We start from the raw sequence: 15,945 nt of genomic DNA on the forward strand, positions 1-15,945 counted from the left end.
AGTAATTACAAAAAATATGTATGTAAATACAAACAACATGTATGCAAGATAAATAGGAGATAATCAACAGAAGGAAGGCATTAGAATCTCTTCCTTTAGAAAAAAAAGCATTTTTTTGCCCTTTTCATCATTAACTACTCTTGAGAAAAGGGACATAAAAAGATGGTATACCTTACTCCTAGATCAAAGTCTTTAGAGCATGATAGAACTTGACAGCATCTATGCTCCCCTAGCATAATACCCAAGGGTATTTACATACAGACCCAACTGGACAGAAATAAGAAAAAGAGGGAGAATTTGGGAAACAGATCACAAGCCTGGCTCAGAGGCATGGCATAGTAATGATGGGAGACTTCAGTTATGCCTATTTCTGGAGTGCTCTCTGTCTCTCTTTCTTTCTTTTTCTTTCTCTCTCTCTCTCCTTCATTTCCTCCCTCCCTGTCTCTCTCCCTAAACCACAGACTCTAATTATTTCTTGAGTTTCTTTAGTGACAATTTTATCAACAAAGGTGAAGTCAATTCAGATCTCTCTTACAGCAATCAATGAAAAAGTGTTTATTAAAAGCCTACAGTGTGCTAGGTACTGTGCTAAGTGCTGGGGGATACAATAAAAAGTAACAGCAGTCCCTGCCCTCAAAGAGCTTACATTTTAATGAGGAAGAAAACATGCTTGAATTAGAACACAGATATGTAGCATATACAAAATCTGCACTATTTCCCAACTCCCGTTTGTACAAGCACATTGGATGCTCATAGGGAGGCCACTATGTCCCTTCAGGGCTCTAAGGGTAGTCCTGAGGGTTTGAGTGAAGTTATCTAATGCTATTGACTTGAGCCCCATCCTAGTGTGTTCTCCCCAATATTTTTAGTTGATATTGAATAATCAGTCAAACTCATTTAGCTTCTTAGAAAGCGTATTTACTAAGGTGCTATGTTAAGTAGTTACATAAACACTGTCCTCTTATCCAAAAAGAAGTCTGTGACACACTCTTCTGCCAGTAGTACCTACAGAGTTCAGGGGAAAATGGATGCAAGCACCTGTAACAAACAAAGGGGTAATTCACATCTCCTGATTGCTGGAAGTCCCTTTCTCCCCTTCATAAGGTGCTCAAGAAGTTCCCTTGGGCATGGTGTAGCTTCTTTACTAAGTTCTTCTGTTGGGCAATGAATCTACATCCAGTGTGCTCTTGGCTCCCAATGCAGACACTGGCATCAGCTATTCCAGAAACACTGCTAAAATGCTAATAGAAAGCTAGGAAGTCCTCTGGACCTTCAAAGTTCTCCAAGGTCTTCCTATGACCAAGGTAGGGAAGAAGAAAGCTGACAATGAGGTGCTTTCCTCAACTGCCTCAAGTGATTTACTGTCAGAGGCAGTTCTCTCTATATATACCCAACAGATACTCTCTAAACTCTGAATCTTTCTTAAGCCTGAACTGTCTTGATTGTTTCAAAAATAATACTAATCCATAACCAAATTTCCTCAGCCACTCTGAACAGTCTTCTTGTACAGGGATTCCAAGAGTTAAAAGCTGAGTAAGAAAATATTCTCAGGCATAGAAAATATTGTCAGTGCAAAAGTCTCAAGGTGGGAGATGTGCAAGGAACAACAAACAAACCATCATGGCTGGATCACAGAGGGTATTCAGGGTAGTGAAGTGGAGGGGGAAAAGTGTAAGAAAATTGGAAAGGTAAAAAGGTTGTGAAGAGTTTTATATTGCAAAAGAATTTACATTTGATCCTGGAGCCATTAGAATTTGCCTTCACTTGAGAAACTAGTTTAGGGTAGAAATGATGGCATCCATTGGACAAAGTGACTGCTTCATCCTAGAGCTTTTAATAGGAGAGAGGAAAATAGAACAAAATCTGATATGCATGTTAGGTTTGGGGAAAGGATCTTTCAAAGGGTTCAGAGTAAAGATAAGTGGGATTACATGGAGAGAAGTCATCCTAGTAAAAATGCTGATGAAAAAAATTTCTGAAAATACAAAGGGAAACAATTCCAATGAGGAAGAAAAATTGGATTTGTCTAAAGAAACCAATGTGGATGCACAGAAATTCATCAATTACGTTAGATTTTAAAAGGAAATGTAAAAAAGATGGAAGCAAAGAGAGGTAATAATGAATGACTATTTGTGCAGCAGATTACTGTAAGAATATAATTTCAGAAGTACTAAGGAAGCTCAGAATGAGCTGAAGCTGGTAAAGGAAGATTAGGAGAACAAAAGCTGTCGTTTCTGTTGCTTTCTTTCTTAGTTGCACAGGAAGAAAAAGGAGGATGAAAGAAGGGACATCATTCCCATCTCCACCCCAGTGGAGCCTTGGACTCTGCCTTTGGGCCACTGAGGGCTAATAGGTGAACTTTTACCCTCCTTCACTTGAAGTGGGTGGTTTGATTATAACTGACAAAAAGGAAGAAGACAAAGCTGCTCAATTATTATTTTGTTTCTCTGTCCTCTGCAAAGCCCAGTGACCTTTACACTGGAACTGACAGAACAAAATTTATTAACAGGAATTGATACTCAAGAGAAGTAAGGCAATATTAACAATACATAGCTGTGCTTGATGAATCGAAGTGGACCCAGATGAACTGTATCCTTGTGTCCCAAAAGAACTGGCAGGTGTGATTGCTGAGCCAATGTTAGCAACATTTGAAAAATCGTGGAGGCTCAGATTCTTAAAATCTAGCTACTGCTCAGATTCTTAAAATTTGGCCCACTTGCTTAGATTTCTTAAGTCTGCCCAATACGATGGATGTTCTAATAAACCTTGTCTTTGGTTGAAAGAAAAAAAAATCATGGAGAATTGGAAGGTACCACAAAATTAGAAAAGGGCAAATTGTAGTTCTGAATTTCAGAGAGACAGAGAGACAGAGAGAGAGAGAGAGGAAGAGGAGAGGAAGAGGAGAGGAGAGGAGAGGAGAGGAGAGGAGTCTATAAAGTACAGAACCTTACTTCAGTCCCTGGGAAAATTCTAGAATGGCTCATTAAAGAGATAGTTGGGCAACCCTTATAGGTGATATTCAAGGAGTAGTCATACAAAGATAATCAAGCTAGATTCCTTAGGAAAAAAGGAATTACAGAATCCTCAGGCTCAAAGGGAGAGCGGATGAGATTTTCTCCCTTTCAAAGTTCCCCTTCCCACTTCCCATAAAGGAAATTGTATAATCTCTCCTAGAAACATCTCTCTCCCTTCTTTGCAGAGCTAGGGGATTACGAGTGTGGAATATTGCATATACTGCCAGACTTAGCTGATACATTAGTTGGCTTTTCTGAATTGCTTTTTTCCCTTTCTTTTTAAGTCTTTTTATAAGGAAAGGGTGGCTCACAGGATATAAGAGAGGAAGGGACATAGTCAAAAATAATAGTGATGTTTAAAAAAGATCAATGAATTTTAATTGCATACAAATTAAAAAGCAGGTCATGCCAGGCTAATTTAATTTTCATTTTTGACATAATTACTAAAATAGTAGATGAGGGTGATTCTATAGATACAGTTTATATTGATTTTAGCAAAACTGTTAATAAAATATCCCCTGCTGTTTTTATGGAGATACCAAGAGATGGATTAGATAATGTAATCAGATATATTAAGAACTAGTTGGATAGCCAGACTCAAAAAGTAGCTGTTAATAGTCCAGTGTCAATGTGGCTATAGTCCATGATCTATGCTTGGCAGAAAGTAAAAGCTGTGCTCAAAGTTTTGGTGGTGTTGAGTTGTTTTTCACTCGTCTGACTCCTCATGACCCCATTTGGGGTTTTCTTAGCAAAAATACTGGAGTGCTTTACTGTTTTCTTTTCCAGATCATTTTACAGATGAGGAAACTGAGGTAAACAAGGGTTAAGTGACTTTCCCAGGGTCACACAGCTAGGAAGTGTGTGAGGTCAGATTTGAAAATGAGTGTTCCTGATTCTAAGCCCAGTGCTCTATCCACTACACCTCCTTGCTGCTCTCAAGGTTTTTAAGGTCTTTCATATTACAGGAGAGATTAGATTTATTCCATTTGGTCCAAAAGGGCAGAAGGAGAAACAATGGGTGGAAGCTGCAAAAAGGTCAATTTACACTGGACATTAGAAAGAATTACCTAACAATGAGTGTAATACAGATGTGGAATGGGAATGGACTGTCTTGAGAGGTGGTGGCTTCTCCCTCCTTGGGAGTCGTTGAGGATGAATGATCACTTGTAGAGTATGGTACAGTGGGGATTCCTTTTGTTTATGCATTGGACTACCTGTCCACTGAAATCCCTTTTAAGTCTCAAATTCTGTAATTCAAGGTCACCTTCACCCCTTGTTGAGGCATTCTGGTAGTAGGCATCCTACTTCATAGGACTTCATTCATGGAAAGCACTTAATGCTTAATCGGATTTATTGAGCTGTCCCACAGCAAATTTTCCAGGTAACTCAAGTTTACTCTAAATACTAAAACTTTTTTGAAACTCCGTTATTTTCATAATTTAAAAAAATCTTTCTAAAATGCATTGCATATTTCCTTGTCTTCTTAAACAGAGAGCCCAGAATGTAATTTAACTCCTCCATTGTCTTCACTATGAATTTCTGGTTACTGAATTATTCTATGGTACAGGGACACATTTTCTCATGATTCACTGAGGGATGTAGAATCATCTCAATGGTCCCAGCCTACTTTCTTTTTTAATTCTTTAAATCCATTCAGTTCAACAAACATTATTAAACATCTACTATACACAAGGCACTAGGGATGCAAAGATAAAAATAATTTTTCCTCAAGCAGTTTATAATCTACTGGGAAGATGCAACATGAGTGAAGTAAATAAATGCAAATTGTATGCAAAGTAATTGTAAGCAATTTCAGGAAGAAGAGAGTGTTAATAACTGGGGGTATCAGGTGAGGCCTTGAATTCATGTAGAAAGTAACATATGAGCTGGGTTTTGCAGGAAGCCATGGATTTTATGAAGCAGAGGCAAGGAAGAAGTGCATTATAAGCATGAAGGACTATTGTGTGGGTCATGACATGTCATGTATATGGAAGAGATAGCAATCCAGTTTGACTAGAGAGGAAAGTAGTAATATGAAATGATTGGAAAGCTATGTAGTGGCCAAATCATGATATGTTTTAAATACCATGTTAAGATTTTGTATTTCACAATACATGCAGTATAAAATTCTTATGTCTAACAGAATGGGGTAGGAGGGTAAGGGATACAGAAAAAACTATAAAGTCACATTCTGATTCAATGACTCCAATGACTTCCTGTGACTTCAAGGATCCAATAGACATTCCTCTGTTGGGTATTTAAAGTTCTTTATAATCTTTCCAAACTTCGAGCCTATTTTTCCCCTCCAGGTACAGTCCATCCCTATTGGACTGCTTACTCTTACTCATACGTGACTCTCCACCTCTCATATCAGGGCTTCTGCTATGGCTGTTTCCCGTTCCTGAAATGCTCTCTCCTGACTTCTGCTCTTGGAATCTCATTTCTTTCAGGTCTCAGCTCAGATGTAAGACTTTCTGCATAAGGTCTTTCCTGGTCCTCCTGGACACCTTCCCTCCAAGGCAACTTTGTATATCTTCTCTATGTACGTGCTTTGTAGAGACCTATAAATGTGCTTGTGTGTGTGTGTGTGTGTGTGTGTGTGTGTGTATACACACACATACCTATATATACACACATATATATATGAGTGTGTATGTGTATATATATACATACATATATATTATATGTATTTGTATGTACATGTTGTCTCCTTTGTTAAAATATAAGCTCTTTGAAGACACTTTTTTTTTTGCTTTTTTCTTTGTGTCTTTCCCAGCAACTAGTAGTATGTGGTACATAGTCTATTTACTGATTAATTACTTGATTAATTGATGGATTGATAAAAAGGAACCAGCTAACAATAATTCTTCTCTGTCAGAAGTCAGACTCTTCTATTAGTAATATTTTTATTTTAATTGTGTAAAAACAATTCTAACATTCTTTTTTTCAAATTTTGAGTTTTAAATGCTCCTGTTCACTCTCTAACCCCTCCTCTATTGAGAAGGCAAGCAATTTGACATAGGTTATATGTATGTAGTCATGTAAAACATATTTCCATGTAAGTCATGCTATGAAAGAAAACACAGAACAAAAGAAAAAAACAACAAAAATAAAGAAATTAAAGAAAAAGTATGCTTCTATCTGCATTCAGACTCTATCAGTTCTTTCATTGGAGATAGACAGTAATTTTCATCACAAATTCTTCAGAATTGTCTTGGATCATTGTATTGCTGAGAATAGCTAAGTTATTCACAATTGCTCTTCATACAATATTGCTCTTATTGTGTACGATGTTCTCATTTCACTTTGCATCAGTTCATATAAGTCTTTCCAGGTTTTTCTGAGAGCATCCTGCTCATTATCACAATAGTATATGAGTAATATTTATGATGATTTTGGTGCATGAACTTTGTGATATCTTTTTTGGTTACTTAGAGGCCTCTTCTGCTCCATTTTGAGTTTTCCATGGTATACTGGATATGAATGGTTGTTGGATTTATGGATAAGAATATATATCTGTGCTTGAAAATTTAGATAGGATTATCTTTTAAATACAGTTGTTTTACATGAACAAGTAGTTCTTATCAACCAGCAAAACTATTTGTTAAAGATATGTCCAGACTACAGTTGAGAATTACTGAGGAATGGGGTATTGCAAGAACAGAACAGATGAAATGGGAGGAAGATATGGAAATATCTCTCTAAATAAGAGGATTATTAATAAGAGTAAAGGTCTAGCCAAAGCCTTACCAAATGTCAGAATTATAGGCTTCTGCCAAATTACAAGCCACCATTTGCAGATGGATCTTCTCGGCAACTAATCCTGTGATTACTCCTGGGAGTAGCTACAGAGCAGGGACATTGGATGGAAAAAGTCAGTTAATTAAACATTCAAAAATAGATGCCCTGAATGATTTAGGAGGTGATAAGAACAGACTCAAGATGAATTGCTTTAGGATAACCTTCCCCTGTCAAGTCCCCAACACACACAAAGTTCTTAACCTCAAGGGATTTGACAATACCGTCTCCCAATGTGATACTGAAATATGCATGTTGAATACATTGCTTATTGATTTCCTATTTATATTAATGGCTTTTACTATAAAAATCTAAACATTATGTGTTTCAGACCTCTGGTCACCTCAAAGGATGAATAAAGGTGCTCTTGAGAAGAATCGCATTCACTTAACACACCCCCACTCCCACTTCTCTCCTAGTAAAGGCAGTCTGCATCTTGACTACAGCAACATCCAAGTAGAAACAGGTAAGCTTTGGTACTTCCTGTTTGAATTCAGAAGAATGGACTCAATGACTTCTCATTCCACTCAAACTTTAATTTTCTGTCTAGCTAGCATATTGTTGCAATTTGAGGAAAATCAAACTGAATGAAATGAATAAAATCTTCAATAGAATGCCTACCGAAATGCCTTTGAACATTTCTGGGATTCTTGGGCAACAAAGTCAAAAGTGAAATACTGCCAACATTTTAGGAAATGACCACAGCCTTTCAGTAACCAGTCATCAAATTTAGTATAATACCCATTGATTTTTGAACTTTCTTCAGGCAAAGTAGAGTTATGTGAAAAATTGAGTTAAGGGATTGTTAAACTTTTTTGTGACAGGGATCCCTTTGAAAGTTTGGTGAAGCCTATGAACCCCTTCTCAGAATAATGTTTACAAATGCGTAAAATAAAATACATAGGGTTACAAAGGAAAATAACTATATTGAAATACGCTTATTAAAAAAAAATTAAGTTCACAGAACCTAGATTAAGAACTCCTGGTTTGCAGGGTCAAATTTTGTAACATTTTGAAATATTCCATAGGGAGAAGTAATATGGCACAAAGAAAAAATGCTGGAATTAGAGGAAGGAGACCTGGGTAAATCTGAGTGAATCCTGGCTCTAATGTCTATTAGCTATGTGACTACAGGCAAATAACTTAACCTCTCTGAGTCTTGTTTTCTCATCTTTAAAATAGAGATGATAATGATATTGATAATAAGCACTGATAAATCACTTGCTATGTGCTAGGAACTTTACAAATATCTCATTTGATCCTCAACACAACTCTGGGAAGTAGGTATTATAATTATCCCCATTTTACAGGTGAAGAAACTGATGCAAATAAAAATTAAATTATTTACCTAGAGTCACACAGCTAATAAGTGTCTGTGGGCAGATTTGATCTCAGATCATCCTAACTTCAGATCCAGTACACTGTCCATTGTGCTTCCTAGCTACCTTTAATAAATAATTACACTAGAAGATAATATTTGTCTACAAGTATTTGAAAGACTGTCATGTAGAAGAAGACTTTTAGACTAAATTTTTTATTTTTAATTTAAAAAAATCTATTTTTCTTTCTCTCCCATACCTCCTCCAATTGAAAAACAAACAATTTTGCAACAAATATACAGTCAAGTAAAACAAATTCCTGCATTGGCCATGTCAATATATACACACATATACTATACATACATACATACATACATACAGATAGATAGATAGATAGATAGATAGATAGATAGATAGTAGGAGTGTGTGTTTCATCCTACACTCTAAGTATATCACCTCTCTTGTCAGGAGGTGCATAACATCTTTCATCATTATGCCTCTGGAAACATGATTGATTGGTCATTGTGTTGACCAAAGTTCTTACATCTTTTGAAATTGTTTGTCTTCACAATGTAAAGCTAATTTTTATTTTATAAATTATTCTTCACGTTCTTCTCACTTCACTCTACACGATTTCATAGAAGTCTTCCAAAGTTTCTCTGAAATTGTCCCTTTCATCATTTCTTACAATGAAATAATATTCCATTGCATTCATATACCATAATTTCTTCAGTCATTCTCCAATTGATAAACACTGCCTTAATTTCCAGTTCTTTGCCAAAACAAAAAGAGATGCAATAAATATGTTAGCAAACAGGAGTCCTTTTCCTCTTTCTTAGGCCAGTGGAACCACTGGATCAAAGAATATGCACAGTTTTACAATTGTTACTTAATAATAATAATTTGGGGGTGGGCTTCCCAGAATGACTGGAACAAGTCACAGCTTTAATATCAATGCATCAATGTGCCTGTTTTCCTATATGTCCTCCAACATTTGTCATTTTCTTTTTGTAGTCAACTTTGCCAGGTAGAACATCAGAGTTGCCTAAGGTGCATTTATTTAATTTTTAGTGATTTGAAGCATTTTTTAAAAATATGTCTATTGATAGATTAAATTTCTTCCTTAGAAAACCTTCTGTTCATATTGTTTGGCAACTTTTAATTTGGGGAATGGTAAGAGAGATGAGACTTAACCTTTTTGACCTTAGGGAGCAATACTAAGAGTCAGGGGTATAAGTTATCTAGAGGAAGATTTAGGTTTGATATAAGGAAATCTTCCCATTAATTAGAGCCATAAAAAGCTGGAATTGGTTTTCCTGGAAGATACTGATTTCTCCCTTATCAGAGGGCACAAGTGGGATGATCATTTAGGCATGTTGTAGAAGAAATTGTTGGGCAGGTATGAGACTTGGACATGAAATTCCTTTCCAAGTCTTAGATTCTATGAGTCTCCGAATACCTCAAAGGGCTAATGTGATTTTAAAAATCAATAAACCATAAAGCACCACATAAGAATGAGTTATTCGAAATTGAATTAGCAGAAGCTATGTTGGAGTAGGGCTCTGCCCCTGCATCCTATAAATTGTCTCTTTCAGATGATAGTCTACGGACATTTTCTGGCCCTTTTCTTCCATATATCATAAGGGAGTGCTTGGAGAATGTCAGTGTCTATGGTGCTTATGATATTACATGTTTTATGTTTGTCTTAAAGGGCATATGAGACAATGGACAGAGTATTGATCTCAGAGTAAGGAAGACCTGGCTTCAAATGCTGCTACAGATGCTTACTTGTCGTGTGATCAATAATATCACCTCTCTGGACCTCAGCTCCTCATCTAAAAAATGAGGGAGTTAGTTCTAGATCAGGGAGTATGAACTTTTTCTATCTCACTGTAATATTTTGGCAAAATAGCATATATTAGTTCTCAGAATGCCAGCAAGATGGCACAATAGATAGAGCACCAGGCCTGGAGTCAGGAAGTCCTGAGTTCAAATGTGGCCTCAGTTACTAGCTGTGTGACCCTGGGCAAGTCGCTTAACACTGTTTGCCTCAGTTTTCTTGTCTGTAAAATAAACTGGAGAAGGAAATGGCAAACCATTCCAGGATCCTTGGCAAGAAAACCTCAAATAGGGTCGTGGAAAGTCAGACACAACTAAAATGACTGAACAATATTCTCAGAATAATGTTTTAAAACACATAAAATAAAATATACTGGATTTCTTCTTTTTTATAGAGTAAATACTTTATGTAAGGGTCCTTCTGATCAAATTAGTTTGAGATCATTCTAAGAGATGTATTACCTTATCAAAAATTTAACATTTACAACTTATTTAATTTTTGAACTGTATATATTTATTATACATGTGCATATGTATATATGTATACACATGTGTCAGAAGGAGTGACAGATATACCAACAGTATCATATAATGGATAGACAGCTGGCTTTCAAGTTAAAAAGACTTAGCCCTGCATCTTGTACAAGGATACTAACTGTGTGATCACAGTCAAAACACTTAACTTCTCAGTGCTCTAAGAATCTTTTTTCCCCCCTCCTCCTCTCCCCCCTCCCCAAGAGGGCATGCTATCTGATATGAGCTGTACATGTACAATCATATTAAACATATTTCAACATGGTCATGTTGTGAAAGAAGAATCAGAACAAAAGGGGAAAACCATGAGAAAGAAAAAGAAAAAAAAAAGAAAATAGGATGCTTCGATCTACATTTAATCTCAAGAGTTTTTTTTTTCTCTGGATGTGGATATTTTCCATCATGAGTCTTTGGGAATTGTCTTAGATCATTGCATTGCTGAGAAGAGCTAAGTCTATAAAAGATGGTCATCACACAATGTTGTTACTGTGTACAATGTTTTCCTGGTTCTGCTCACTTCACTCAGGATCAGTTCATATAAGTCTTTCCAAGTTTTTCTGAAATCTGCCTGCTTATCATTTCTTATGGAACAATAGTATTCCATTACATTCATATGCCATAACTTGTTCGGCCATTCCCCAATTGATGGGCACCCACTCAATTTCCAGTGCTTTGCTACCATAAAAAGAGCTACTGTAAAAAATATACAGGATTTCAAAGGAAATCAAAAGTTAGTGAAAATAAAAACGTATTTTTCCATCTAAGTTCATGGACCCCCTGAAATTTATCCATAGACCTCCCAATGGTAGATGGATCCCAGGCTAATGACCCTGAACTAAGGGGACTCTAAGCTACCACTGTAGCCGTGCAATGTTGTACTCACAATCTTCTGTAGCAATCTGGTTTGGTGCTTCAGTGAAGCATCCACTCCTGAATGTGATCATCAGGGTTGAGGCTGTCCAAAACACTTGGATTTCTGTGTTGATCTGAACAGGCTGTCATCTCTTCTCTGATGTTGCCCACAGCTCTGTCGGGTTAAGCGTAAGAAAAATCTGAAATTATTTAAATGACAATTACCTGTTAGGTTCTCTATGATTACAGGTTCTGGTAAGTGGAAGAAACTGTCCATCGGGGTAATTGAAGGAAATATATTCATTGAAATCCACATGGTTATAGTTATATTTTTACCCCAGGTATCTGTAAAGCTGAACTGAAAGAAAACAATAAACCTTGAGCAGTAAGTAATCTTCCTCTACAAATCTTCAGTTTTAACTCTCTCCTGGCAAGCAAGCTGACTCGTTTTTAATTCAGGAAACAGTTATTAAATGCCTACCATGTGAAAGGTACTGTGGGGGACACATGGATGAATGAGACATGGCCCCAGGTCTCTTGCTTGTTTCTCAATGTTATCTCTTAGCAGTTTCTGTGCCAGGGCCTCAGGGAGCTAATGAGTGCTCTTAGATTTCTCCCTCCTAAAAAAGCTTGGCTCAAAGAGTTTCAGTCACTCTCCTTTGCTTTTTACATCTTATTTTCATCTGTTTTTGAAACTCTGGGCTTTGATCACTAAGTAAATTTACTATGAGTTACTAGCACAGCCTGGCATAGATATGGGAGGTGCCTCCAGAGCAGGAGACTTATGAGCTGACCCGGACCAAGTGATTCCTGACTAATGCAGGCAAACACAGCCTTACCCACAAAAGCAGAAAAGAGTAATAGAGCACTTCAATACTAAAGAGGGAAGGAAGCAACTTAAAGATCGTGTTAGGAATATGTCACATATTCTTAAGCAGAAGCATTATGTAGATGGTAGAACTACCTCTGCAGCCTCTAAACTAACTACCTTATATTTATTGTGTAATTTTTCCTGTATATACTATATGCACACACATATACATATACACTTGGACAACTAGGTGGTACAGTGGATAGGTTGGACTTGGAATCATGCAGACCTGAGTTCAGGTTCTGCCTATGATTCTTATTATCAGTATAACTTCAAGTCACTTAACCTCTGTCTGCATCAGTTTTTTTTATTTATAAAATGAAGATAATAATAGCAACTATCTGACAATGTCATTGTGAGAATCAAACAAGTTAATATTTATAAAATGCTTTGCAAACCTTAAACCATTGTATAAACATTAGCTATTATTATTTGTATGTGCCACTGCCTCCACCTAGTAGTAGGCACACTGGTGTTTGTTTGGTTTTGCATAAGGGTCCAAAAGACAAGTAACTTTAAGTAAAAATATATTTTCTAAACTGAACATGACATTTTATAATATTATATACTAAGGCAAGGTAGGAATTCTCCATTAGGAAATTACACACCAACTTCTACTGAAAACAATTGCAAAGGACACGTCAACATTTCCATCCTTTCTGAGCCCAGTCTCTATTGAAAAAGCGTACATGGGAATTGCACTTAACGCCTCACTAAAGAACCGTTAGGGCCCCACATTTCAATGTCAGAGTCACCAGCTTCTCTCTGAGAATGGACTGGAAATTCCACATTTTGCCTGGAGCTTTCAAAATATAGGTGACACATGCTACCCATCTGAATTTTTCATGATGAAGAGATTGGAAAAAAAATTAAAAATCATTTACATGAAGACTAGGCAGAAAATTTCATGCTGGGCTGAATACAGAATAACAAATCAATGTGTGGAAGAACAAGCTTGGGCATCATGGCTGTTCACTTGGAAATTCTACCCTCCTGCTCTAAAGGGGCAATGCTTCTCTGTGATCACCATGACACAGTGCACAGAATATTGAACTGGTGGTCAAAAGACTTGGGTCCGAATTACTTCTTACTATCTGCATGAACCATTTAACATCTCTGGGCCTTATTCTCCTTAATTTTACAAAAAAGAGGGAATTATAGCTAAGGTTGGGTGAGGGAAGACACATTTCAAGATAACAAGTTTTCCATTTCATCCTTTAGCTATTTTAATTCTTTCTCTTCTCCCTATGGAATACAACATATTTTGGGTAACTGTTCCTTCCAAGTTTCCTTCCTACCTTTGTTCTTTCTTTCTTTCCATCTTTCCTTTGTTCCTTCCTTCCTTTCTTCCTCTCTCCCTTCTTTTCTTTCTTCCTTCCTTCCTCCTTTCTTCTCTCCCACTCTCCTTCCTTCCTTCCTTCCTTCCTTCCTTCCTTCCTTCCTTCCTTCCTTCCTTTCTTTCTTTTCCTCTTTCCCACTTTCTTTCCTCTTCTTCTATAACCCACTGTCCAGGGAGGGGACACCCTATCCTATAAAAGGCCCATCTCTGGATTCACATGGAATTCAGACTCAATCTTGAGGACAGCTTAAGTCCAGAAAGAGGGGGCATCAGCTTTTCTTACACTCTCTGGTTCTTTATGTCCGAATTCCAAGATTGTGGGGAGAATAGTTTGAATAAAATTTAGGTATAGCTCAGTGTCTAGGGTCTCCTTAAAATAGATTAATGGAATCTTTTCCAGAAAAGTTACTCAATGTGCAAGTAGTAGATACCAGGAATAAGATAGCTAATTATTTCCTTCAACACAAAAGAAATGCTAAAAAACACAAAAGACTCTCAAAAAAGCATGAACACATACTGAAAACTTAAATGATAACTTCTTCCTTTTAGGTAGGAAAGACTCCTGGGGGACTGATGGGACTGAATAGATTTCACTTTTTTTTCAGTCTGCACTATCTTAACAGTAACTGAAGGTTCAGATCTTCTGGTAAGCCACATGTGCATGGCTTATCCTCCTGGCAGCAGTCATTTTCTCCTCAGAGAAGGGTATATAGTTTGAGGGAATTTCTGAAATATGATTTCATAAGGCATCTGTCAGGCTAGAAAATCCATCATAGGATCAATATTTTGCCACCTGTGCTCAAGGAAAGAACCCTGAAACAGAAGTGGAAGCTAGGGATTTGAGCTTTGGTTTCAGGTTCACATGTATTCACTGCTATGTGCTTTTAGCTGCTACTGAGAAGGGGAAAGAAAGTCCCTACCCACTGATGGGAATTCCAAGGGAGGACTCCCAAGCCATGAATTTTATGGGGGGAAAGAAAGAATAAGAGCAAGTTATTTCCCCTTTTAATAACTAAGTAGACAATTTTTCAGGTCTGGTCACCAATAATCTTTAACACGACCTCCAGTTGTTTACAAACTAGTAAAATTTGCTAGTGTAAATTTTGGGTAATTTAGCAAGTACCCTGATCATGGTAACCACTGGAAAGGGTTGGAATATTGCCTTGGCTCCACGGGAAATGCTCCAGTTTAACAAATCTGATTACCAACCCCCTTGCATTTCTTTCTCCCCTTACCTTTCCTTCCATTGATTCTGTCCATTCCTTTCTCCCTTCTTTCCTCTCTTTCTTCTCCTCTTCTTCTTTTGTTTCTCCCTTCTTTCCCTTCTTTATGCCTTTGACATAATCAGACTTTTTTGTAACTTTCCTCTAATTTCATGGGTTCTTCTCCAGAGACTACAACATTTAAATTGTTGGGGCCTTAACTTCTACATTGGGGCTCAACACTTCCCAAGTCAGCCTAAATAGCAATTTGCACAAAGACAGGTCCCAGACTCTTATTTAATCCTATATTCATTGAGAAAAGCCTCCTTATTCCAGCACTCCTTATCTAACTATTTTATGAAAAACAAACTGATCCTTACATAAAGCCACACTTTTCACTGGTCCCTGACCCCTAGAACCTTTAAAAAAAAAAACCCAAGTATAATACACTGATATGGTCCCTCTGGTTTTAGTATCCCTTTCTGAATTAATAGAAGCTTCTTATTAATTTTTTAAAAGTTTTTCTTAACTTTAGCAAGAAGTTTAAGGTTGTCCTTTCTTTCCAATTACAGAATCTTAGAGCTACAAGAAGCCATACAGACCAGGGAGCCCAACATCTTCACTTTTATTCATTCATTAATTTATAGCAGTCACTGATTTCTTTATAGGGCAGCTAGGTGGCATAGAGGATAGAGTACTGGGGTTGTAGTCAGGAAGACTCATCTTCCTAAGTTCAAATCTGGCCTCAGACACAATAGCTGTGTGACCCTGGGCAAGTCACTTAACCCTATTTACCTCAGTTTCCTCATCTGTAAAATGAGTTGAAGAAGAAAATGGCAAACAAAGCCAGTATCTTTGCCAAAAAAACCCCAAGTGGGGTCACATAGAGTAGGACACTACTGGAAAATGACTGGACAACAAATTACTCTATATAACATTAGGAAGTTGGTAGATAAGGAAAAAGCAGAGAACCATGGGCTCTACTTCCTCTCAGTCTCACAGAGAAGTCAGGGCATCTATTTTTCACTCAGAGAGTCATAGGAGAAGGATACGATCTCTAAGGTGTGTGTGGGGTCATCTCTTCAAACCTAGTTTAATCAGCAGCACACATAGTCTCTTTTGGCTCCAGATAGACTTCATTGTTAACTAAAACAGCAGTGTCAGCACCAAGCAGGGG

The sequence above is a fragment of the Phascolarctos cinereus genome, unplaced genomic scaffold (assembly GCF_003287225.1).
Source record: "Phascolarctos cinereus isolate Bilbo 61053 unplaced genomic scaffold, phaCin_HiC Scaffold_5;HRSCAF=322, whole genome shotgun sequence".
Lineage (NCBI taxonomy): Eukaryota > Metazoa > Chordata > Mammalia > Diprotodontia > Phascolarctidae > Phascolarctos > Phascolarctos cinereus.